Source organism: Patella vulgata, chromosome 9 (genome assembly GCF_932274485.2).
Source record: "Patella vulgata chromosome 9, xgPatVulg1.2, whole genome shotgun sequence".
Taxonomy (NCBI): Eukaryota; Metazoa; Mollusca; class Gastropoda; family Patellidae; genus Patella; species Patella vulgata.
In genome coordinates this window covers 13007017-13033660 of record NC_065887.2, presented here as the reverse complement: position 1 = coordinate 13033660, position 26644 = coordinate 13007017, and the positions used below count along the sequence as shown (strand labels likewise).

General features: G+C 38.7%; 1 protein-coding gene across 2 annotated transcripts in view; it reads right to left on the bottom strand.

Moving 5' to 3' along the window:
* Positions 1-22615, bottom strand: part of LOC126831498 (glycoprotein-N-acetylgalactosamine 3-beta-galactosyltransferase 1) — a 37756-nt gene extending 15141 nt beyond the window's left edge. Inside the window, exon 1 of one of the 2 annotated variants that reach the window (XM_050562022.2) lies at positions 22513-22615. The gene's annotated coding sequence lies outside the window, so the exon portion shown is untranslated. Of the gene's footprint in view, positions 1-5965; positions 6196-22512 lie in introns of those variants that run through there. The other variant, XM_050562021.2, reaches the window with a different exon arrangement.
* Positions 22616-26644: the final 4029 nt, after the last annotated feature.

The following is a 26644-nucleotide window of genomic DNA, read 5'->3' as shown; positions in this document are numbered from 1 at the left end:
ACACCTGTCATTTTCTCTCTCGCGTAGTTTATCATTTTATTATTTTACAACATTATAAAATGACGAAATTTTTTTTATTTCATTGGGGTTTAACGTCCACTCGACACAAATTATGTCATGTACGGAAATTTTGCCAAGGCACCTGCGTTTCAAGCCTATCTTTGTTGAATTTCAATTTGCAAGGTTCTTTTACGTTTCACGGTGTACACGCGGCCTCGTTTTTACGTCCCATCCGAACGACTGGACCATGCTCCTTGACAGCCCCCCCCCTCCATCCTGCACCACTGACAATGAGCAACCGGGTCGAAATATACCGAGGAACGTTATCGACCAACCCAGGATCTTCTGTTTGGAGAGCCAGTGAGTTACAAGTTGACCACCGTTTCTACAAACGGCCAAGCAAGAAAACTTGAGTACATACAGCAATGCAGGATATTAGACGACATTTATTTTCAAAATAAATTACCACCAACAATAAGATTCATTTATATTTTGCTAAAGACGCATTATGTAAGATTTAGATAAAGAGCTGGTAGTTTTCGCTTTAATAGTTAAAAAATAGATAATGAGCGGTGATATCGTCGTTTGCAGAACAGTGTAGTCTCGGTTATCATTGCTAAAGTTGCTGCGATAATAAACAAAGTCTCGATTATCCATTAACTGCCAATTGTATTTAAATCTGTTCAAAATAAAAACCATCCGAAATGGGGTTTAACGTGCTACAGTGCTAGTCCGACTGGGGCTAATGAAGACGGACGTACGCCATGCAGTGTGCTATAAGGGAAATTTTGCCCGGACAGTGGCGCTATGGCCTCGTCTTATTTCGAATTTCAACTCTCAAGGGTGTTTTTTTTTTTTTTTTTTTTTTCTTCTTCTTCTTCTTTTTTACGTGCATGCCTATGTGTACGTTGTCCATTGCCATAGTGGCTCCCAAACCCATCCAAAGTTCTAGGGAGTTGATTATATAATGGGCCTGGCATGTAAATACATGTCTAATTAATGATTTATATAGCATTTGAGGCCAAACGAAAAACCTGCATTAGGCAGATTTAGCTCTTGAATAATCCATCTTTATTTTTAAGACTTCTAGAAGCGACAATGGAAGGCTGACATGACCTGGTTGAAAAAAAACGGATTCAACTGTAATAATTACCCGGTCGTCCTAGTTCATGATTTCCGTTCAGTGTGAACTGTGTAAACGACAGCTATCTCATATTAAAGAGACATTTTGTCGAGTTCGTTTTATCATATTTCACTCCCCTCAAACTCATATGCATACTCGTAAATATTTGGAATAATTAAACCTCTTCCGGGGGTGATTATTCGTGTGTTAAAGGACTTTTCGCGACCTCAGACGACATTATTAACGGTGTTGCTTTGCAGATGCAATAATTACAACCGAAAATGCAAATTTTATTTTATGATATTTGTTGAAAACTTTTATGCCCACGCGGAAGTCATATATATGTCGTTACGTTACTCGATATCTTCAAGGCCATTGTCAGAGACGGGAAATGCATATGCCCTCGACTGATAAGAATGCTTTGGCTGTTAATTTGTCGACAGAAAGTATTCACTGCCTTATCGTTTGTTTGAATAGCCAACTGAATGTCAGTGTGACAAACACTTCGGCCTCAAAATGTAAACAATGTTAAAGAGACATTTGTACCTTATTGATCGTCACTGTCTGTATCCAAGATTTTCTTTAAACAGAGAGAGACAGAGAGAGAGAGAGAGAGAGAAAGAGAGAGAGAGAGGGGGGTAACGTCCGCTCGACACAAACTAAGTCATTTTGGGACTAACATATTGTACAATTTTATTTCATTGATTCGCTTACGCGTAGGGGACTTCTAGCAGTGGGAGGAAACCGCAGGACACGGAAAAAACCCACGAGGCTGGGCAAGTGACCATATTCCTTGTCGCGTACATCCGGGGAACGGAAATTTTCTTTAAAGGGTCAGCACCACTTTAATTAAGGTCAATCAAAATAAAGTGTTGAATTGAATTGCTAAAAATAGGGCTTATCGGCCTACTTTTCTGCACCAATCGGAATTATGAAAACGGGCATACGTCATGTAGTGTGCTATAAGAAGCATTTTGTCCTACATTTGCCGAATTGCAACTGTCAGGGCTTCTTTTACGTACTTAAGACTTCGAGGTTTCGTCACATCCAAAGGACTAGACGTTCTTCCTTGCCAGGCCCTTTCCCCAACCAGAGGCAACTAGATGCTGTTCCTTGCCAGACCCTAACCCTGACCATAGGGAACTAGACGCTGTTCATTGCCAGACCCTAACCCCGACCAGAGAGAACTAGACGATTTTCCTTGCCAGGTCCTCACCAGTCTGATTTATTACAATTTCATTTCGTGTGTGTTTGTTTTCTGATTTTTAAATTACATTGTAATCCGAACAAGTTAATATCATTATAATTCCATTACACGATCGTATTCCAAACAATTAGAACAACTAATGTAAACGCCTTCCTATAATGCGCTATATCGTATGCCACTACAGAGAATTTGATTGGTCAAAACGTTCACGTGAACTGAACGTGGAGTATAATCAGGAGAGAGAGAGGGGGGGGGGGGGTGACAGAGAGAGAGAGGGAGAGGGGGGAGGGGGTGTAAAATAGGCAACGTTTGGACTGTATAATGTCCACTCGACACAAACTAGTCATTTCGGACTAACATACGGTTCAAGTGTATTTGAAAAATTATTTGCTTGTGCAAAAGGCTCTTTAGCAGTGGGAGGAAACCGGAGGGCCCGAAAAAAAACAGCCGACCCTACACCTTGCCACGTACAAACGAGAAATAGAAACCACGCCACTTGACCTAATGACAGACCTTCTGATTCAACGCGCCGGCGTTAACCATTCGGCCACCACCACTCCCCACCCTCTATCAAAATAAGTCAGATGTTAATTACATTGAAGACAGTATTGTATAAAAAAAATGAAATGCCATTGTTAACTTACATAATTATATAATGAACTTTTTGATGCGATGTAATATAGTAGGCTGTACCACCCTGCACGTTTCAAGTCAGTAGCTTGAAGCGTATATATGGTATTAGTGTCAGTGGCTTGTGGCACGAAGTAACAGTATATTGTCGCATACATAATATATTATGTCAACGCTTGGGCGACATAATATATTGTGTTGACGCTCCAAGCGTGTTAGCATATTAGACCTGTAGACTCAGTGGAATGTACGCGTCATCAGAGCGGATCCAGGGGTTGGACCATGGGGACCGGTCCACCCCCTTAACAATAGAAAGTGTCCCTGTAAATAAAAGACAATATACTGTTACTTCGTGCCACAGGCCACTGACACTAATACCATATATACGCTTCAAGCTACTGACTTGAAACGTATCGCCTGGCTGTACCCGATAGTATTAAATTTCAGCACCCGTCTACCATATATTTGTTATTCCATACCGTCGCGAAGACGAATAAAACGAAATATGAACGAAACGAAATAAGCGGATTGATTACTGAAGGACACGTGAACAAATCTACAATTCCTTCTTTCATAAAAACTTTCAAAGCGAAATATATATGGTTGATATTTTTGTGCCATTTAAGAATCTGTTCACCAAATTTAATACACATGACAAAGGTGGGAGTGGACATATTCTAGTGTCTAACCTGTTTGAATTATGCTTTTATTTACTTTGGTATCTGGCAAACTTTAGCAGGGCCGGCGGAAGCAATTCTTAATTGGAGAGGGACTTTAAACGAGGGTCCTGGGGCCGCCTAGGCCCGGAAGCTCTTGTGGATCTACAACGCTTTCTGGCTAAAGAAATTACCCAGCAATGAAGTGAAATTTTATTTCTTTTCCAAATTACTTACCTTGCAAGCACATTCGATTCCGGTTTCCTGCGATGCTAATAATTCCAAGGTTGTGGACACTCTAGAGGTCACAATTTCTTTTACAATTTTAATGAAGCTGACAATGTATGTTCATAACCGAAAGATCTCGCCATTTTTAGCTTGTGGGCCCTGTAAACCTCACAGTTTCTATTTCATTGTCAAAACCGTTCAAATATATCACCGCTGCACTATAATTACGGCTGAGTTCAAATTTCGCGAAAATCGGACCGAAACTGTCCGACAAAATGGCTGCTACCCTTAAAAGCATGTAATACCCAGGTTGTGGGCCAGAGGTTCGAATTTTTGTCAAATTTTGATATATCCTATAGCCTGGGTTCCTTTCGATATTGGCACGTATTGGATCGTAGCTTTCTGGACTATGACCTCTAATTTACGAAATATCACGATTTTAGCTTATGAACCCTCTAGAAGTCACCATTTTTTTTATCTTTTTTTCAAAACCGTTAAAATGCATCACCGTTACACTATATGGTTGAGTCCTGGGCGGGGTTCCCCCTAACTTTTGGGCAATCTTATTTTTCGGGCGGACGGGTAAAGTGAAAATAAAAATTAATGTTTCATCTATTTGACAAAATAAAGTGTCCGAAATCTAAAAACACACTAATTTTACTTTTCTTTTAATTGAATACCACGAATTTATACTGAATTGACTATGGATTAATGCATTTTGTCTGGAGTCACTCTACTTTGTGAGACATTTTTCAGGCATGAATTATTTTTTTGTGAATGCAGCTGCAACAGTCTGATTGGATGGTTGGAATTCAGGTCGGCATAGAGTGGGATTTCGTTTGGAAACCGATTGCAAACTTTGAAGTTGCTTAAATCACGGGCTAAAATAGCAGAAAACGCATTTGTTGCGGTTAAATTTTCATTTTTTTTTTCTCTGAGAGCGTGAAGCCCCTACACCCCACGAAGATTGATTGGTTGTATAGATTTATCTGATGTTTCTAGATTTATCTTGATAAAAGGACACTCAGTGAAACGTGAAGAACCCTTCATAAAGGCTTCTGGTTATTATAAAATTTAAAACTCACGTTATGCTCCAAATTGACATGTATTAACAATGAATTTATTTATCGTTGATCTTATACATACGTATACATTTACACAGCGTCTTCTTTATTATTTTGGGAGGTTGGATGGCTGAATGGTTAGCACGACGTCGTGCGCGCTGTACCATAAAGTCTGTCATTGAGTCAACTGGTGTGGTTTCGATTTCCCGGTTGTACGTGACAAGGAGTAGGGTCGCATGTCCAACCTCGTGGGTTTTCTCCGGGTCCTCCGGTTTCCTCCCACTGCTAAAGAAACCTACGCGCAAACGAATTATTGAAATAAAATTAAACCATATTATGTTAGTCCCGAAATGACCTAGTTTGTGTCGAGTGGGCGTTAAACCCCATTTCTCTCTCTCTCTCTCTCTCTCTCTCTCTTTATTATTTTCGGCATACTTATTCAACAAGGACGTTACTCTAACATATATCTTATTTTTAAACATAGGGGCATAAATGGTCTGACAATTAATTTTATTTGCGCAAACCAGCGAGGTATTACATAGAAATGGAAGATGTTAATACAACCGTCGTATCCAATATCCCATTATCACCATTCGCGCAAGGAAAACGTGTCTGTGTCTCAACCCAGGGATCAGTATAGAGCATAATAGGGGTTTCTAGAAGTGCCACTTCTATGCTAAAATCAGACCTCGTTGTACCTAACGGCATAATTACTTGTGTGCAATAACCCGGAGAAAGGAATACTTGCTTTAGTTCAACAAACAAAGTGACAAATTCACGTTCCCATTCTCGGCACAATGTCCCTTTGATTTAAAACAAAAGAACGTCTTACAACTTAGTACGATGAGTTGAAACAGTCGTTCGAAGTTTCTTGCTAATAATGGCGTATCACAACCCCAAACTCGGGCAGATTCAAGACTGCTATTGCTGCTGGTCCTATTACGACTTTTGTATCGTTAGTAAGAAACTCTTACGATGAAACGCCGTGTAAACAAATATAAACTTATATCAGACATGATTGAGATAAACATACAAAATTAAACTAAAAACAATTTACCTTCTTTCAGTCAGTGGTCACAAAATCCGGGTTATACACACATATCTTCACACAAGATGGCACGCGTGCAGTTGACACTAATTTTCCATGTTTCATTTCAATTTAGAGATACATTCTTTTCCCTGGGCGTAACAACATCGCATCCATTACTGAGCAGTTGACGTAACTGTGAGCAGACGTGTTAAGTTATGTTTACAAGTCCTGGTGTGTGTGTGTGTGTGTGTGTGTGTGTATAATCGTCACAGCAGGGGGCGTGTTACACATTAGATTTAAAAACTATAAATGCGACCAGGTTATAGCTGCTGGATCATACACAGTAATATAAATAGGATAGTCGGATATATGTTATAAGTAGAACCATATTCCGATATGGTATATATATTTGGCCTACTCGGGTGACCAAGATATGATTGTTGATATAGCCTACTATTAAATTATTATTATTAATTGTAGTGTATTTGTGGGGTTGGATGGCCGAATGGTTAGCACGCGCGCGCTGTATCATACGGTCTGTCATTGAGTCAACTGGCGGGGTTTCGATTCCCCGGTTGTACGTGACAAGGAGTAGGGTCGCCTGTTCAACCTCGTGGGTTTTCTCCGGGTCCTCCGGTTTCCTCCCACTGCTAAAGACCCCTACGCGCAAGCGAATGATTGAAATAAAATTGAACCATGTGTTAGTCCCGAAATGACCTAGTTTGTGTCGAGTGGACGTTAAACTCCATGTCCCTCTCTCTCTGTAGTGTATTTTTATAGCGCAACTTTCACCTAAGTGCTCGAGATTTATTATTGTCATACCACTCCATTACATACAAGTTCAATTATCGAATTCTGTATTATGCTTGGTAGAGAATAGAACAGAATAGAATAGAATGTTTATTGCATCGAAACGTCCTTTGTTCAGGACAGCATATGCACTATATAAAGCATTAAATACAAGTACAAACAATTTGGACGGGTACAAATATATATATGGTTGGGCGTAAATTCAGAGCACTGATATAAATAGACAGTATAAAAGCTGCATACAAGGGAAGAGAATATAATACTAGACCTAATTGCTATCAGCATGGGTTTTGTCGGTAGCCTTTTAAAATTTTAAACGATGTCACCTTCTGTACGAATAGAATATAGAATTTATAAATCGAAGTCGGTTAAAATTTATTCATTTATCAATCTGTAACGGCGATTGAAAGTTCCCATGACCGTTGACAAAGAGTAGGGTCACCTTCCATCCTCGTGTGTTTTCTCCGGGTCCTCTGGTTTCCTCCCACTGCTAAAGACCCCTACGCAAGCGAATTAAAGAAATAAAATTGAACCATGTGTTAGTTCTGAAATGACCTAGTTTGTGTCAAGTGGACGTTAAATCGCATTTTTCTCTATCTCTCATGTCTGTTATCACCAGAAACATCATTTTCAAAACACATTTTTAATGAAAGTAATAACAGTTTTTCATTATTAAGAGCGTGTCCATGAGAAAACCATGCAAAAGGTGCTAAGGCTTCAATCACAGATTTTGACCAAATTTGGGTTATAAGTTGGGATAGTGACAAAACACATAAATGTGCAATATTAGATAAATCTTTCAATTCCTGACTGAGAAAATTGAAAAAACATTTTTCATATGGTGAAATTGCCAAAATCCGTCTTTTCTCAAATACCAACTTTGGCAAGTCCTTACACCTTTACTATACGTAGCAGAAAGACCAAACTCACACAGTTTGTAGATGACTCAGTGCTGTTACCACAATATTAACTTCAGACGATTCTGGCGAACGAGATCTGTATACGGACTGGATATCAACGCCTGTCTAAATTCCCCATTTTTCGTCACCCAAAGTTTGACGCCCTATAGCTACTTCTTTCATGGGGTGGGTTTAAAAAATTTATGCTCACGTGAACAAGCAACCTCCCAACATTTGATACAAAAAATAAAAATGACCGGAATCGACTTGACAAAAACTAGGTAATCCGTAGTTTCCCTATTTTGGAGATAATTAACCGTAGTAGATAAAAAAACCCTAACAATTTGTTTTCCTTTTCATTCATATGGTGTTTACTACCAGCCCTAAAATACATCAGTGTCTGTTTTATAAAAATATCTTGAAAAAAAAATACTTTTAAAGGCCTGTAATCATTCATGTCTCATCTGGCATCGACGGGAATTGGCTTCCGCAGTTGTCCACGAGCTTCCATTGGAGTATCGACATGTTCAATCTCAACAACATATCCATTACTCTCAAATAGACATTATTTTAAATAAAATAATCCAACGAAAATGAAAAATTCACCTAAAAGTGAGATTCGAACCACCAACCGCATGACTTCCTCTTGCTTGTCCCAGGGCCCCAAGGTCCATGTCGTGGGCCCTGTTCAGGGGGTTTGCCTAGGGCCTCTCTTATTCTAAATCCGGCCCTGAAGGTGCCGCTGACGGTGCCCGAGAGCTATAGCTACCATACTACACTGTTCAATGTCACCCACTTCGACGCAAGGCTTCGTTGCCGTTAATATTTAAGCTTCCACATTTCTGTATTGTAGAAATCAGTGGATGTGTCCCAAAATGAATAGTGGAAACATGCTCTGAAATTAAACATTTTGTAGCCAATTTCGGTAACCTGTTTGAAAATGAAATCTTAAAGAGACAACACAACAAATATGTTAAAGGGACAATACGACAATACCAAATATACAATAAATACCAATACACACTTATATAGAGTGCAACATGGTACAAATAATGACTATGGATATGATGAAAACGTATAAAAGTCAAAAATGTTATTTCTCTAATCAAATTTGCAAAAAAATATATCACAATTACCTATTTTAGCACTTTTCAATGAGCTGTATATTTTAAGTATGTTGCATTCCGGTCATTATTTTTACACCTATGGATACTATGTGCTTAGCACTTCAAAACCATCCAAAGAAATTCTACTTGTGACCATGAAAGAAAAAGTTACAGTGTATGTTTTTCTGCACTATAAGGACAATGTGAATATGGTACCCTAAAACAAGTCCACACAAAATTAGTATGTACTGATTTTTTTTTTCAAATTAGTGCTGGGGTGGAAGTTGACCGCCCGCTTTATCAGACGGTGAAAATTAGAAGGTTGCTATTCCACCATAGAATGCAGTCTGTGATAAATACACATGTGAAAACCGCAATTAGAGCGACAACAGACTGTAACCACTTCAGTATGTTACCTCTTGACCCTAGGGGGTGTCATACCATAAGTTTGATCAAAAACTTCCGACCCCCCATCTTAGCACTTTTTTGCGATTTTTGCATGGTCTTCTCGCGGATACACTCTTAAAAGTTCATTGCAAAAATGGTTCCCTCAACGTTGTACCTTTGGAATATCAACCATTTTTTGCAATAAAATTTCAATAATGCCTCCTCTGAATTCGAATCGTGTATCATATTTCACCTTTCATGACTATATGTCATTTCATATAACATTGTTAACTGACTCGTGTGTCATATTTCATGTCTATATCATATTCATATACATTTTATATGAAACTTGTCATCCATTAATAAATCAAAATAGGGTGCTTAAGGATGTTCAGAGATCCAAGACGTGCGCTATTTATCATAAAGTCTGTCATTGAGTTAAAGAAGCTAAGTCGCTAATATTTGGGATCTAGAAATTGACACAAATGGGTCGCAACGCATATAATAATGTAATATGAGTGTATATAAACTGATTTACATTCAATTGTTTCCGTTTTTACACTAATTTTAAATTAGTTATGTTCGGAGAAATACGCCAGAAGTCTCGATCGAATGGCAATCTCTAGGGTCTTGTTATTCCAGTCTACACTGATAGTATTTATTGCGCATGCTCTCCAAATAAGAATATGACGTTACCGTTTGACATGACTTGTGGAATATGCCTAGCCTCGTTTTTCGAGTCCCTTGTTACAAATGACGGTGAAACGCTTTATGGTACACGATTCGTGTACCAATGGTGAAATGTTTATTTTGTCTTAAATATTAGATATCAGAAGTCCATCTTTTCCCAGTAAGATCACAACATCAATGTTGATTTAAATTGACAAATAATTTGTGATTTCAATGTCGAAGACTTTGGATGATATTGAGTTAGAGACTTAGCTACTTTTTAAGTTTGTACGTGACATGGTTTAATGTTATACATTTTCTCTGTTCACATATCGATTTTTTGTGTTCACACAAGCGTTTTCCGACGTAGTTTCCCCTTGTCAGTGGTGCAGGACGGAGCGCCTGACAAGCACAGTTGTCTAGTCGTTCAGATGGCACGAAAAACCGAGGTCCCGTGCACACATTGGCGTGCTCGTAAAAGATCCCTTGACAGATGGAATTCGATATAAGAGTAGGTAATAGTGCCGCTGCCCGGGCAAAATTTCCCTCATAGCACACTGTATGGCGTATGCCCCACAGGCACTTGAAGGGATTAAAATAAAACTTCTTACTACTGCTTGACTATATTTAAAATAAAACTTCTTACTACTGCTTGACTATATAGATTATACTATTGACTATATATTATACTATAATATATAGTCAAGCAATAGTAAGAAGTTTTATTTTAATCCCTTCAAATGCCTGTGGTATGCCCGTCTTCATTAGCCCATTCGGAGCAGAACAGTAGGACGTTAAACCCCATTTCATTTCATTTTATTTCACACAAGCGAATTACTAAATTGAAATTGTACCATATGTTGGTCGCAAAATGACTTAGTTTGTGACGCATGGACTCTAAACGTAATTTTTCTCTCTATCAATTCAAAATCATCCTTGCTAACGATTGAATGGAATACGTTAACTTTGTCAAGATGTTCATACATGCTTCACCATATGTTAGTTTGTGTCCAGTGGAGCTTAGACCCCATTTTCGCTCTGTCGCTAGAGTTAAAATCATGGGGTATGAATAAACGTAACATTTTTATCTCAATTTTCGGTATTTTTACTTTATAAGTGTAGTATGTACTATCAATTAAATAGATTTTCAATTGTTAATTCAATTTTATATCGAGAGAGAGAGAGAGAGAGAGAGAGAGAGAGGGAGAGATGGGTTTTAACGTCCACTCGATAGAAAGTAGGTCATATCGAGACTAATACATGTTTCAATTTTATTTCAATAATTCGCTTACGCGTTGGGGTCTTTAGCAATGGGAGGAAACCGGAGCACCATGAGAAAACCCACTAGGTTGGGAAGCAACCCTACTCCTTGCACGTACAACCGGGGAATGGAAAGCACGCCAGTTAACTCAATGGCAGACCTTATGACACAGCGCGCACGTGCTAACCATTCGGCCATCCAACCTACCTCAAAGAGAGGTAGGCCTCCGGCTAGTATCATAGCACTAGAACCATAAAGCTTTGTTTGTAGGAGAGGCATGGATAGTTCTACTAAAGATCAAATTTTTGTCTGTCCAAATCATATATTGTCAGAATAACAGATCCTCCATAGATAATGCAAAATGAATATATTGAAAATGCAATCAAATTGCTTAGCAACAGCTCTTGACAAGTCTCGATTACATATTCTATCACCATCGTGTGGCCCAGAAAGTTGATTATGGGCTTGTCTTGTTAATAAATGTTAAAATAATTTTGAAGTCAGAAAAATGACATGCAATAGGCAGATGTAGCGCTTACACAATCATAATCCATTCAAATCTATCTGATAATCTGTTTCTTCTATTCTATTATAATGTTGTTGTCCATCACTCATCCAATATCTACTAATTCTTTTGTTACATTTCAGACATGCGGGTGACCTGTCAGTAATTTGCGCAATTAACGCGTGATCAAGCCACAGTCAACATTCGGATACCCTCGCGGATAAAAGTCGGGTACCGGTATGGAGTTTTTCAGCCGAGCGGGTAGTCACTCTTCTGTATACCACAGGGTGCCCAGGGTCCTTGCCTGTATATAGCCAACAACGACCGCGACAGCGTTACTTACAACTTACAGTCGCAGATTCAGTTTGCACTAGGCCTTTCTCCCACAATTTATTCTAAACTTTACTGAAATTTATTCCCCGAATCAACTATCATAAAATAGATATTTAAATATTCATTACGATTATTAAACATAGATTATGCAAGAGCTAAATATGCCTATTGCAGATCTTTCTTTAGGCCTGAAATGTTTTCTAAATTATTAATTAGACCTTAATTACCTGGTCTAGGCCATAATCAACTCTCGATAGCATCGGAAATCTCCGATATTAAATAGATTAGAACAGTTCAACCATATTTTGATTTAATTTAATAAATGGAGGAGCGAGACTTAGCTTCGAACAACCGGAACGATGGTTGAAATTATTGCACAGGTCTTGGCAAACCTTCGAAGGCTAATATCTTCGCTCGCAATAGAGTAATTTGAATGAAATTTTCAAATTATTCATTTTACATTATCTTTTGTCGAACTATGATAGCAAGAATGGCTAGCTAGCTCTTTATCTAAATCTTACATAATGTATCTTTAAGTTTCAAGCAGTATAACATTACGGTATAACGAAATGAAAACAACAGATGTCACAGTTGGTAACATTTCATCATGTTCATCAAGTTATCTTCAAAGAATTTAAAATCCGCACATAGGTTTAATACCAAATTAGGAAGAAATCAAATATAAGCAGTGTTCATTATATTTTATTTTCAAACTTAACAAATCATTGAAAAACAATATGTACATATCAACTGGGATAACTGTATCAATAACAAAACGTATCATAGTCGCTCCTACTGTTACACTATCGACTGTGATTTCCAATATATTAGGCGAGTTTTGCTCTTTCCAACAATCAGTAACTTGAACCATTAGAAGAATTCCAGCCAGGTTCTACACTAACTTAAAATATATAAAACAATAGTTAACAAATATAGTCTATTCATTGTCTGTACAGCTGCGGACTGGGTGCCATCTTCTGTTCTGACATGGCGGTGGACTTGACGTGTTGGTGGGAAGATATACACGTCTCTCATTTGATCTTGTTTTGTCCTTTCAACGTCACATCCGGGATTAGATATTGGTATGCAATTCATTAAACCATTAAAACAGCGACATAAATTACAATCAGATTTCACCCAAACACCGTGCATTAATCGTCCACATGGCTTCTCAACATTTTTATGTTCACAACGACGTCCATAAAAATTCTTTGGGCATTGACAAAAGCTTGCCATAATACACCGCCCGCCATTTAAGCAACAGCTTGTGGAAGATTTACTGGAATTAAACATCCGAATTATTTCTACGTGTTGTTGAATTTTCTTGGGAATATTGTCACCATGATGATGTCTTATCTTTACAGTCTTTGATGAAATTTGCAACCATCTTGGAACATCTTGTGTTTGTCTGGTTTCGACAAACTGGATTACCATGGCAACAAACATTAGACGTGTGATAATCTTATTCATGGTAAAAATTGTGTATTTCGTATTTATCTGTTATCTGTCTCTTGATTCACGAATGGAACAGTTTTATAATATTTTACTAACAAATTCTACATTTATATACTTTCTTCTTAGTGTGGCAGATTTCGTTCACGTGCCAATCATAGCTCAATTTGTTGATTAACCCACGTGATTAACTCATGGCGGGAAATGTCAGCAACATATTTAATTGATAGAGATTAAAAGAATGGAATGACGTGATTGAGATGATAAAGAAAGGTATTAAAGGTAATTAAAATACAAAACAATCTACTTCAGTATCTCACCTACCAATTTAAATTGATCAGTTTGTTTGGTGAAAACTGAACTTTGAAGTGTATATGAATATTAAAAGATTTGTTCGAGATGTTTTAAGACAAGTTAATCATGTCGAAAATCAGTCGGCCTAGTCAGTGCAGAAAAGTAGGACGTTAAACCCTATTTCATTTCATTTTCATTTGCATCAGAAATGTCCCACAAAATGGATTCGTTCTGGAGTTCATTTATATTCATCGGAAAAATAAAAATGTTGATGGCGAAAGGCTGTCAGAAGAAGCTATGCGAAGACTTTGAAAATACTCAAAGATGGATAACTTTAAGACTTGGATGCCCAATTATAAAGGGGTACAGGGGCTTTAAAAATGTAGAACACTAACCGCAAAGGCGAACGTTAGCTTACAGGACGAATTTTGGGAAACAGTTCGCGAGAACGATTTTCATTAGCCAATCAGAGTGCGGGGTCAAACGGCAGCCATGGTCAAATCCACTCGGCAAACCTCAACAGATTCCAGTACCGTACATCTAGCTAACCGTAGAGTTACGGAATCTGCCGAGGTTTGCCGAGTGGGTCAATTCGTCAATGCGTCGGTTCCATCTGTGAATGTACAGTACGAACGATAACTCGGCGGAAATCGTAGTCATGGTCAGTGATCGCCTTCGCTGCTCAGTATAAATGGCTCTTTACATAATCTTGGGTGCGGTTGTGGTTTCGATCCCTGGTGTGAGCGTATGTGGCTTGGAGAGTGGGGCGCCTTCTCAACTTCGTGGGTTTACTCCGGGTACTCCGGTTTCCTCCCACATGAAAGACCACCGCGCGTGCACTAAGATAAAAATGAAAAATAAGACTTGTCTACGATATCACCTTTGGTGGAAGAGGACGTTAAACGTTAAGAACAACAACAACAACAACTTAACATCTCCCGTGAATACAAACTTGATAGCTCTACACATCAAAAAATTCGCAACAGAATGTTTTAAGGAATGTCGCTGCTCAGTATAAATGGCCCACACTGATCAGCAGTGAATATTCGCTAGGCCGCGATAATCACTGATAAGGATGACATCGATGCGACTTAATGAGCCACAAATGTTAACTTTTTTCCTCCGACAGATTAAATTCTAATCCATTTTTTATGTATTACAAAAATAAATAAAGACGTTTGAAGTATTTGAAGGTAAACATTATTTCCTATTTTAGTGTAAATTGGTATTAAAATGAGTAAAAGGCGTCATGCTGCTCGAATCAGTATAACGTCTTGCGTAAACAATGCACGGGTCAGTATAATTGGCCCTTTAATCTCGGGTGAATACAGACTTGATAGCAAATTACTAGAATGTTTTGAGAAATGGCAGTTGTATAATTAATGGCCCTTTAATCTCGGGTGAATACAGACTTGATATCAAATTACTAGAATGTTTTGAGGAATGTCAGTTGTATAAAAAAAAACCCGTAACACGTACAGTACTTTATACTGATTCTCTACCAAACCTGTCTCGATGCTACCTTAATCTTTTAACTATAGTGTTTTGGTGTAAATAATCTATTCAGCGCCTTGTCAAGCACGTTTGATGAGGTCACAACTAACTTTTAACTGGGAGTAAATTCATGTACAACAAACAATACAGGTTAAACTTGTCAGGTAAAGACTTAAAGAACACGTAAACAGGACATTATTTCACTTGTTTACCTAATGGGCGTACTACTCTCTCTCTCTCTATATATATATATATGTATAATACGGGTATAGTCAAGTGAAGGTTTCATGGCGACCCCGGCTGTCACCCAATCAGGAGCTATGAAATAAAGACGGATCAGTGACATCGATTGTTTCGTTCACTTTTTCAATTTTATTTGTTAATTACACAATTTAAAAGGCATATCAATATATTGATGTTGTTAACTGATATCAAATATTTAAGACACAGTGAACAATTTTAAAACCAGTACACGCCGGCGCAATTTGTACTTAGGCGCTTTGAGAGAGAGAGAGAGAGAGAGAGGGGGGGGGTGGGGTCCACTCGACACAACTAGGTCATTTCGGGACTACCATATGGTTCAATTTTATTTCAATAATTCGCTTGCTCGTAGGGATCTTTAGCAGTGGGAGGAAACCGGAGGCTGGACAGGCGACCCTACTCCTTGTCACGTAAAGCCGTTGTTCAGCTCTGAACGTAGGTCTCATTACACACGCCCTGTACATTCAGGAACCGTTCTATTGAATCCTTGTCGAAAAAGTTTCGATTCACATTTAATCTTACTGGGCAACTTATCACTGCACTGAAAAAAAACTTGTGTTGGATCTCAACACAAGTACTTGTGTGAAAATTATTCTACACAAGTTATGTGTTGTTTTGCATTGCATTAACACAAACTTGTGTTCCTTTTAATGCATTAACACAAATCTTGTGTTTTTTCCATATAATTAACACAAGTAATGTGTACCGTCAACAAATATTTTTTTTTTAAATTTGAACTCCATACAAAGTCTTAATCCGGGGGTCCACAAGTAAGAGAAAGGTATTTTTTACTCAGACAATATAGCCAGACAGACTTGAATGCTAATTGGTGTTAAGATATCTGTAGTTAAAATAAAGTTGGGCCCAATAAACTGGTAGATCAAAGGCCTGTTGAGCGCTCATGCCCGGTGTGATTTTAACAATTGACTCCAAATGCGTTGACAAGAAAATAAGTAAAACTGTTATTGAATGTGATTGGTTGATAAAATCAACGTACTATAGGCTACATTTTGTCTGCGATATCATCTCGGTGGAAGCGGACATTAAATGAAGTGATTTCACACAATTAATTTAACAACGTGCTGAAATGATTTTGGAGCAGTGATATGTTTGACAAATGTAAGCTAATGGTCACATAGAATACAAGACCGCAGGTTTGTGAATATTTATATAAAAAAAATAATACCATGTATGTAATTTAGCATCGATATTGTTTCTCTGTATAATATTAGTATTTCGTTTCCTTAAAAAAAACTCCAACAATTTAAACCGGAAGTTCATGTTTATAATATGGCGCGGTCAGGAAAAAAATTTCGGCATGTTATTATCAAATCTGTTCAATTTTTCTGAAATCATGCTTAATTAACATTAATTGTTCGGCGCTACGATGTTGTTCAAATACTTACATTACAGAATCACATTATGATTAAAGCAGAAACGGTTCGACTTGAACCAGCAGGTAAGAATCTGTTTTGAAATTATATCTTGGGAGGTTGGATTGGCGTTGGAGACCCGATTGGCGGCCATTTTGATTCTTGTTTCATGATTTTTTTATATTATAACGATTTTGCCAAGAGTAGACATAAACGCGGGCACAGACTAGAAAAAAATCTTTTTACACTTTTGTGTTAGTTGAATTGTAATCTAATTTATCTTTAAAAAAACAACCTTAAATCTAATAAGCAGACGGAAGATATGGACGAACAACAAGAAGAAGTTATGGAGGTCCCAACAACTGAACCTATGGAAGTAGAAGAATCGTTTACAGCCGAAACCCGATACGATGTGCCAGTTCCGGTTATGGAGTACTCCATCTCAGACGATGCCGACGTTAGTGTCTTCTGCGACGAAGAACCCGTAGTGGTGTATCACTATAAACCTCAGAATGCGTCTTTTACAGATTTCAATATAACCACTTATGGTTGATTGTTTTAATGCTAAGATAAGTATTAATGGTTTGTATTTGAAAATCAAATTATATAAGCGAAAAATAGTAAGATACATTATGTATATCTTAAAACACGCCCTTCTCAGTTACTACTTCGGCGAATATCATTTGATAATTTAGATGATCAGAATTAAACACCGTTTTGCTATGTTATTATTTTTTTATGATTGGGTGGGGGTATACTTAATTAGGGGATTGGATTGAAAGATTATAGCTACCATCTTATGGAGACATAATGTGTGGTGCATTTACGGTCTTAAAAAGCTCTATTCTTACATAAAGAATTCTTGATTCGCACGGAAGTGTTTTAGCCGTGATCATTTTAAGTCATGCTTATGCCAAGATCTGGGTAAGTGTTAATTTAACTACATATCAGAAAAGTACCACGTTTTCATAAATGTACTCTTTAGATAAATTGTACAATATTTATCAGTTCACTAGTTACGTGTTGACCTTTAACATCACACTTAGATCCTGTACGCTTTGTGTCTTACAGTCAATACATGTCATGAAGAACTCTTTAGACATAATTTCGTTTATAATACTTTACTCGTTTCTATTGAGTTGTTTAGCAGAAGTAACCCATGACAACAATATGTTGAGACGACTACGTAACAGAATAGGACGATTCAATGTTATTAAAATGACACAATGACAATTTTAATTTTATTACCAACCCTTTCACAATATTTGAATGAAATATCTCACACAGGGTGTTAATCTGTTTTCAGTTTCTATTCCAATTCAATAAAACATTTAAAACATTAATACATGTCTTGGCTTGATTCATTATTTACAATTTAATACGTTAATCGTGTATTTTAAATATACTATTCAAAAAAAGTAGGGGATATTTGATTTTGAAGTGTTATTAAAGTCACCTAATGAAACTGACGAAGAAACAAATGACAAAATGAAATGAAGTTCACATTCATCGATTTATTCCAAATGATCGTTAGACTAAGTAAGGCACAGACTGACCATTATAAGGGTAAAATGATACCCGGGGTCAAACAGCAAAGTTACCGCAGCATCACAACCAAGTCAGTAACGGGTAAATCCTCCTCTGTTTGCCAAACAAGCATTGATCCGACGTGGCATACTCCTAATGAGACGTCTAAGGTCATTTTGGTCCAGATTGTCCCATTCCTGTTGCAACGCAGCAGCAAGTTCTTGGACATTGGCAGGACGTTGTTGACGTTGACGTAACCTCTGTCCAAGCATGTCCCAGACATGCTCGATGGGGGAGAGGTCGGGACTCAGTGCTGGCCAAGGTAATGTGGTGATGTTCTGTTGTTGGAGGTAACCTGTAACGATCCTGGCCCTGTGACATCTAGCGTTGTCATCCTGGAAGATGAAACGGCGGCCATGACGTCGTGCGAACGGCACAACATGGACTGCCAAGATGTTGTCCCGGTAGTACTGGCCTGTAACACGCCCTGCAACAACATGTAAAGCCGTTCTTCCAGCAACAGTGATGCCTCCCCACACCATAACAGAACCACCCCCAAATCGATCATGTCTGATGACGTTAACGTCTTGGAAGCGCTCGTTTCGACGACGCCACACCCTCCTACGCCTGTCCAAAAAATCAACAGTGAACCTTGACTCATCTGAAAACATCACATTGCTCCAGCGTCGATTATCCCAGTGTTGACGATCCCTACACCAACGACGTCTTGCCTGAATGTGATGATCTCTCAAACAAGGGATCACGCGAGGACGTCGGGCGCGAAGGTGACCCCTATGCAGTCGATTCCGAATCGTCTGGCCACTCACTCTCACACCAGTGTCTGTTTGAAGAGGGGCGCTGATCTGATTTGCTGTGATGACACGATTTCTCAAGGCCAAGGTACGGATAAATCGATCCTGGGCTTGAGTTGTCGCCCTTGGTCGACCTGAGCGTGGTCTGTCCTGTACAGATTGTGTATCACGGTATCTGGACCATAGCCTGCTTATGACAGACTGAGAAACATTCATCGTCCGCGCCACAACCGCCTGTGTTGTACCGATCTGTAGCATGCCAAGGGCACGTAACCTTTCATTTTGGGTAAGCCGACGCATATCAAAATTTGTTTTCTGGTCACTAAAACAATTAAACTGATGTTTCCACCCTGGAATTCAATGCCACAATGACTGTAACATTCAAAGTCAGAGTCGTGCAAATCTTGGGTTGGACCCCCATGATGATCCCAAGCATCACCTGCATTCCATGCGGTAGCTATTGGTGCGTTTGGGCGTCACATGTAACTGGAAATGTTTCTTCTGTTAGGTTCTATAGTGACTTTTTTCGTAGTCATTTGCATATTTTAGTATTATGCCCCCAAAATCAAATATCCCCTACTTTTTTTGAATAGTATAATACAGTTCAAGAGATCAAAACATTTCCGAATTTATACATTCAACATTACACGTAGACCTAAATGTATTTTTCAAATACGTGTATAAACATTTATATGAAATATATTATAAACAGATATGCTATGACCAGAGTTGCCATTATCTTTATTATTCGACTGGAAAACTCCTGTCATTCACTCTGTCGTTCGACTGATCCATCATTCACGTTGTCATTTCCGAGTCTGAAATTTGGGGTATAGGGGTAGCTCATACCGGGGAGTAACATAGGCCAGGTGGCGTTAGTCTACCACTTCCGGTTTCGGAGTTATGACCCCCGAGCGAAGCCGGGCATTCTTCTAGTATATAAATAAATATATAAATAAATCATCTTCATGGTCATCATCATCGTCATCATCATCATCACTATTTAACACCAATCATCGTCGCCTGACAATTACCTTATCTATTCAAAGCGCTTGTTTAGTTTTAAATACTTGTGAACTTTACTAAAACTCACTTTGTTGAACGGGTTACTTTCGTTGGTATCGCCATATAGGAACGCTTTTGTATTTATGGATTTAAATGGGAGGGTATTTAATGTTGAGATACGCTGAGACGAATAATTTGGGCAGTGCAGAAAATAATGGTCGCTGTCTTCTTGAGTATGACCACAACTGCATGTCGGGTTATGTGAAATATGCATTAAAAATCTATGGAAGTTTAGAGCACTTTTACAATTACGAAGTCTGGAATGTATAATCTGAAATTTACGTTCTCCATAGTAACATCTTACTGACATCAATAAATACAAAAATATGACTAAGTCGAAAGTCAACAAGACGGTATACAAGCCAAAATGCAAGTCGAAAATAAGAAATTAGGAAAAAAAACGAGGGGCGCTATTATCGCAGTGTATTATTTCTTGATTTCCTATTTTCGAGTCGATTTTGGCTTGTATAGCGTTGCTGTCGCCTCACATTTTGTCGTAACTGCTACTTTTCGACTTTCGTGTTTTGGAGGGCGAAAAGTAGAAATTAAGAATGGTAGGCTTCTATAGTTAGGCGTATGTATATATGACTGTACGAACGATAACTCGGCGGAAATCGTAGTCATGGTCAGTGATCGCCTTCGCTGCTCAGTATAAATGGCTCTTTACATAATCTTGGGTGCGGTTGTGGTTTCGATCCCTGGCGTGAGCGTATGTGGCTTGGAGAGTGGGGCGCCTTCTCAACTTCGTGGGTTTACTCCGGGTACTCCGGTTTCCTCCCACATGAAAGACCACCGCGCGTGCACTAAGATAAAAATGAAAAATAAGACTTGTCTACGATATCACCTTTGGTGGAAGAGGACGTTAAACGTTAAGAACAACAACAACAACAACTTAACATCTCGCGTGAATACAAACTTGATAGCTCTACACATCAAAAAATTCGCAACAGAATGTTTTAAGGAATGTCGCTGCTCAGTATAAATGGCCCACACTGATCAGCAGTGAATATTCGCTAGGCCGCGATAATCACTGATAAGGATGACATCGATGCGACTTAATGAGCCACAAATGTTAACTTTTTTCCTCCGACAGATTAAATTCTAATCCATTTTTTATGTATTACAAAAATAAATAAAGACGTTTGAAGTATTTGAAGGTAAAAATTATTTCCTATTTTAGTGTAAATTGGTATTAAAATGAGTAAAAGGCGTCATGCTGCTCGAATCAGTATAACGTCTTGCGTAAACAATGCACGGGTCAGTATAATTGGCCCTTTAATCTCGGGTGAATACAGACTTGATAGCAAATTACTAGAATGTTTTGAGAAATGGCAATTGTATAAATGGCCCTTTAATCTCGGGTGAATACAGACTTGATAGCAAATTACCAGAATGTTTTGAGGAATGTCAGTTGTATAAAAAAAAAACGTAACACGTACAGTACTTTATACTGATTCTCTACCAAACCTGTCTCGACGCTAATCTTTTAATTATAGTGTTTTGGTGCAAATAATCTATTCAGCGCCTTGTCAAGCACGTTTGATGAGGTCACAACTAACTTTTAACTGGGAGTAAATTCATATACAACAAACAATACAGGTTAAACTTGTCAGGTAAAGACTTAAAGAACACGTAAACAGGACATTATTTCACTTGTTTACCTAATGGGCGTACTACTCTCTCTCTCTCTATATATATATATGTATAATACGGGTATAGTCAAGTGAAGGTTTCATGGCGACCCCGGCTGTCACCCAATCAGGAGCTATGAAATAAAGACGGATCAGTGACATCGATTGTTTCGTTCACTTTTTCAATTTTATTTGTTAATTACACAATTTAAAAGGCATATCAATATATTGATGTTGTTAACTGATATCAAATATTTAAGACACAGTGAACAATTTTAAAACCAGTACACGCCGGCGCAATTTGTACTTAGGCGCTTTGAGAGAGAGAGAGGGAGAGAGAGAGAGGGGGGTCCACTCGACACAACTAGGTCATTTCGGGACTACCATATGGTTCAATTTTATTTCAATAATTCGCTTGCTCGTAGGGATCTTTAGCAGTGGGAGGAAACCGGAGGCTGGACAGGCGACCCTACTCCTTGTCACGTAAAGCCGTTGTTCAGCTCTGAACGTAGGTCTCATTACACACGCCCTGTACATTCAGGAACCGTTCTATTGAATCCTTGTCGAAAAAGTTTCGATAAACATTCAATCTTACTGGGCAACTTATCACGCATGCTAAACGGTCGCGTGTCAGTCCCTGTGAACGCCTGTACAATGTAAAGGAACATTTAGTGAGAAAATAAGACCTTGCTTACCTCGCTAGAGTTAGTATCCCCGACACAACATGCTGTTAAAAATACAGCACCTTCTTCTAAACAGATTGGCAGAAGCCATTGAAATCTAAATGTATTGTAGAATTTTTAGTATTGGGACAGTGAATTTCAGTAGTTGTTATCCGTCACATTTTCCACAAGCGACCTAGTTGAGTTCACAATGGAGAGCTGTGGAGGTGTAATTGTCTTCACTACAATAGAAATTTTGTCGGATTGACATTCGAATTGATCATTATTTGTCAATTTTGTATAAACTTGCAATATTTCTATTTAAAGGGAACATCCCGGATTTTAACAGAGTCTCAGAAACAAAAGTGTACGTATGAAATTTAAGTGCCAAAATATAGAAGAATGATGTATTTACCTTGTCTCTTAATTTCAGTTCGAAATATTCAGTCGTTTTTGACGTCAACGTCAAAACCGCTTATCCGGATACGTAAATCTTTTAAGGGTTAGATTCAATTTTTTTCGTTGGACGACCTGATAATCTATTGCCGTTCTTTTAGAGATCTATACAGTACATGACCTACGTGCTGCACTTTATAACGAAAGGTACATTTCACCTACACCTTAATTTTATAAAATACAAGCCAGGTTTTATCAAGACACCGTACAATACTGCTTGGGACACCGGGCTCCGTTTCCAGATGAAGACTGGCAGGTTTAAGTTGAAAACGTATCACGTAGATTGAGTTAGTTGCTCTTTTACCGATGTTGATAACAATGCTGTAGGCTTTGCTAGCGTTGGTAAATGTGAAATGCATTTGGGGTGGGCGTGGTTTGCCGAATGGTTAGCGCGTGTGCGCTGTATCATAAGGTCTGTCATTGAGTCAATTGGCGTGGTTTCGATTCCCCTGTTGTACGTGACAAGGAGTAGAGTCGCCTGTCCAACCTCGTGGGTTTTCTCCGGTCCTCCGGTTTTCTCCAACTGACAAAGACCCCCTACGGGCAAGGGAATTGTTAAAAGAAAATTGAGCCATATGTTAGTCCCGAAATGACCTAGTTTGTGTCGAATGGGGTTAGACCAAGCATTAGTTGAGTATGCGAAGAGGGGGGGGGGGGGCTTAGCGGGTTAGACGCTGGCTCGCTAACCAGGAGCTCTCGTGTTCGCTCGCGTTTTTGGCCGAGAAGGTTCATCTGGATTTTCCTGCCTGGTTGGTTTCCTTTTGTCCATGGAGCAGAACGGAAGGTGAGAAAAAGCGAGGTCCTGTGGACCTAAATGAACCCCTTACAATCGGAATTCGAAATAGGAATAGTTCGTAGTGCTGCTGTCCTTGATAAAATACTCTGACGGCAAACTGTATAAGCCCAGCAGATGCAGATAAGTAGGACGCTAAACCCCATTTCATTTCAAAATAAATGTTGTTTCGTGCTTCATAACTGCATAACTGAATGCATCATAATGGCATATCCATGCACTTAATCCTTCCTTCAACTACCCCCCTGAGATGACTAATATTTGGAGTGACTTAGTCAAAGATTAAGTACAAGTTAACCTTCCAGAATATCACATTTTATGGTATTCTCGAACAATGATTAGGCTAATCAAAGTTAATAAAAATCTTAGTTTAAAATTTAGTCAGCTTTCCAGAATATGACTGGTCAGAAAATCGGACATTAAACCTATTATCACTAACCTACGTTCGAAAATATGGGCCTAAATGACTGACCAAGCTAACCAACGGAGACTGCCGATGAAAGGTCTGACAATCGAGGGTACCGTAGGCATAGAGAATGTTACTTGATAATCGAGAATATGTGGGCGGAGTTACCGTCTGTCAATCAAACGACCGGCAATTCTCAGAGACGGTGCGGAGACAGTTGATACCCATTTCTAGTTCAAACATCCAACAGTGATAACTTAGTTCAGAATAAAGTATATACTTTGACTGATATTTTGTTAGGGCTGCAGCCAAATATTAAAGGGGTCTCAATTGTAGTTCTAAAACAATTTTGTAGCATAAATAAATGATTATACCTGTTACGGTAGAGGTTAATAGGGGGGACATAAACTTTTCACAGCTACGATGAGTCAACCACATGGCATACTGACATACAAACTGTATTTTGTGTAAGTGTGACGGACAAAGACCAGAATTAGTATGCCGCCTTTGCACTGTTGTCGGGGCCTAGTGGCATTTTCAACCAGGGGCCCCTTGCAAGCTTCATCCAGGACTTGGCTTTACCATTCAGTGAACTATGCGAAATTTTTTCTCAGACAGCGGTGTTTTTGTCTACTCTTCGTGGACTTTAGTTATCAGTGCAGTTCACTTAATTTATATATCACATGAAAGATATTTATATGCTAGAACTCTATTGCTGTAATATTGCCCATTGTAATTTGACGTATTTATGCAAATAAACGTCATGGTGACTAAAGACACATTATGTAAGATCTAGATCTATCTGTTCTTGCTATAATAGATTAAAAATAGATAATGAAAAGGGAATATATTGAAAATTCCAGACAAGCCACTTTATTCTGGGCGAAGTTATGGATCCCGAAGTTTTGACAAAAAGTAACATTGATTGACAGGGGGGAACTCTGCATATTCTCGATTGTCAAGTACCACTGTCATAATAATCAACAAAGTCTTGATTGTCAGTCCTTTCATTGAGTCTCAATTGTCAGTCCTTGTATCATGTCTTCGGTCATATGCAGATATCGAGAACATTGTCTAATCCACTCAGTATCTATGCCATCCGATAAAATAGAGAGTTGAGAATGGCTTGCCGTGTAAATAAATGTAACATTTATATTTCGTTTGAAGCCTGACAACAGGTCCATGTAAGTTTAGCTCTTGCACACCGTCAATGTGTAGGCTACACGGGTTGGCCTTGGTTTGTTTTTTTTTTCATCCTGAAGTTTTGTTACTCCCGCATGAGTCACCCCCATAACTGAAAAAACTGGGATATTCCGTTCCATCTGCCCCTCGTAAAATGTGGTCCAACTACAAACTTGTTCCTAATTCAAGTGTGGATCAAGGTATTTCTGGAATGGGAAGATGGTATAGATCCAAAACGGAGGCAAATCGAGTGGGTCGATCGAAAGAAGCCTTATTGTAAAACGACAGTTTTCACTCCAACACAAGGTACAATTTTAGAAATACACAATTACTGAATTCGTTATTATGCAAAGTTTCGTGAATACTTTGGTCATTATCAAGCAAATTCTAATTGACAGATTTTTAGTCCAAATTCTCTTTTAATTTTGCTAAACGTAAGTTTTTTCATTGAGAAATTAAATTTATGCCAACATGATAGTTCTTGACATTTTGGAGTAACACACTTGAATGAATGCTATAGACATTATTTATTTACACTACAAACTGGTGATCTTCCATCAAAGACGAATATTCTGATTATCTGGGGGGATCACGGTGGCTAAGTGGGTAAGATGCTGGTTCGCTAGCCTGGAGGTCGGGTGTTCGATCCCTGCATTGGCCGAGAAAGTTCATCCCGATTTTCCGGCGTGGTTCTCCACTGTCAGTGATGCAGGACGGAGGGGCTGACAAGGACAGCTGTCTAGTCGTTCGGATGGGACGAAAAACCTAGGTCCCATGTACTCATTGGCGTGCACGTAAAAGATCCCTTGACAGTTGGAATTCGATATAAGAGTAGGCCGTAGTGCCGTTGTCCGGGCAAAATTTCCCTCATAGCACACTGTAAGGCATATGCCCGTCTTCATTAGCCCAGGTCGGAGCAAAACAGTAGGACGTTAAACCCCATTTCATTTCATTTCATTTCTGATTATCTGGATTAGCTACACCCAAGGGACGTCACTCTAATGGATAATCTGTACTCTGAAAACAACCGTCAATATCTGGCCATATATAGTACTGAAATCACTTGTTAATGTAGTTACATGAATAGGGGAGCAAAGTCTGCGGATTTTACCGCGAGGTTTTCCCATGTCAGTGGTGTGGGATGCAGGACTTGGCAAGGACAGTGTCTAGTCATTTGAATGGGACAAAAAATCAGGGTCCTGTATATACCTTTAGTTGCACATAAATGAACCCTTGACAGTGTAAATTTAAAAAAAAAAAGAGCTGTCCAGGCAAAATTTCCCTCAAACATGTAGCACATGGCATGGCATACATGTACAAATGTATGC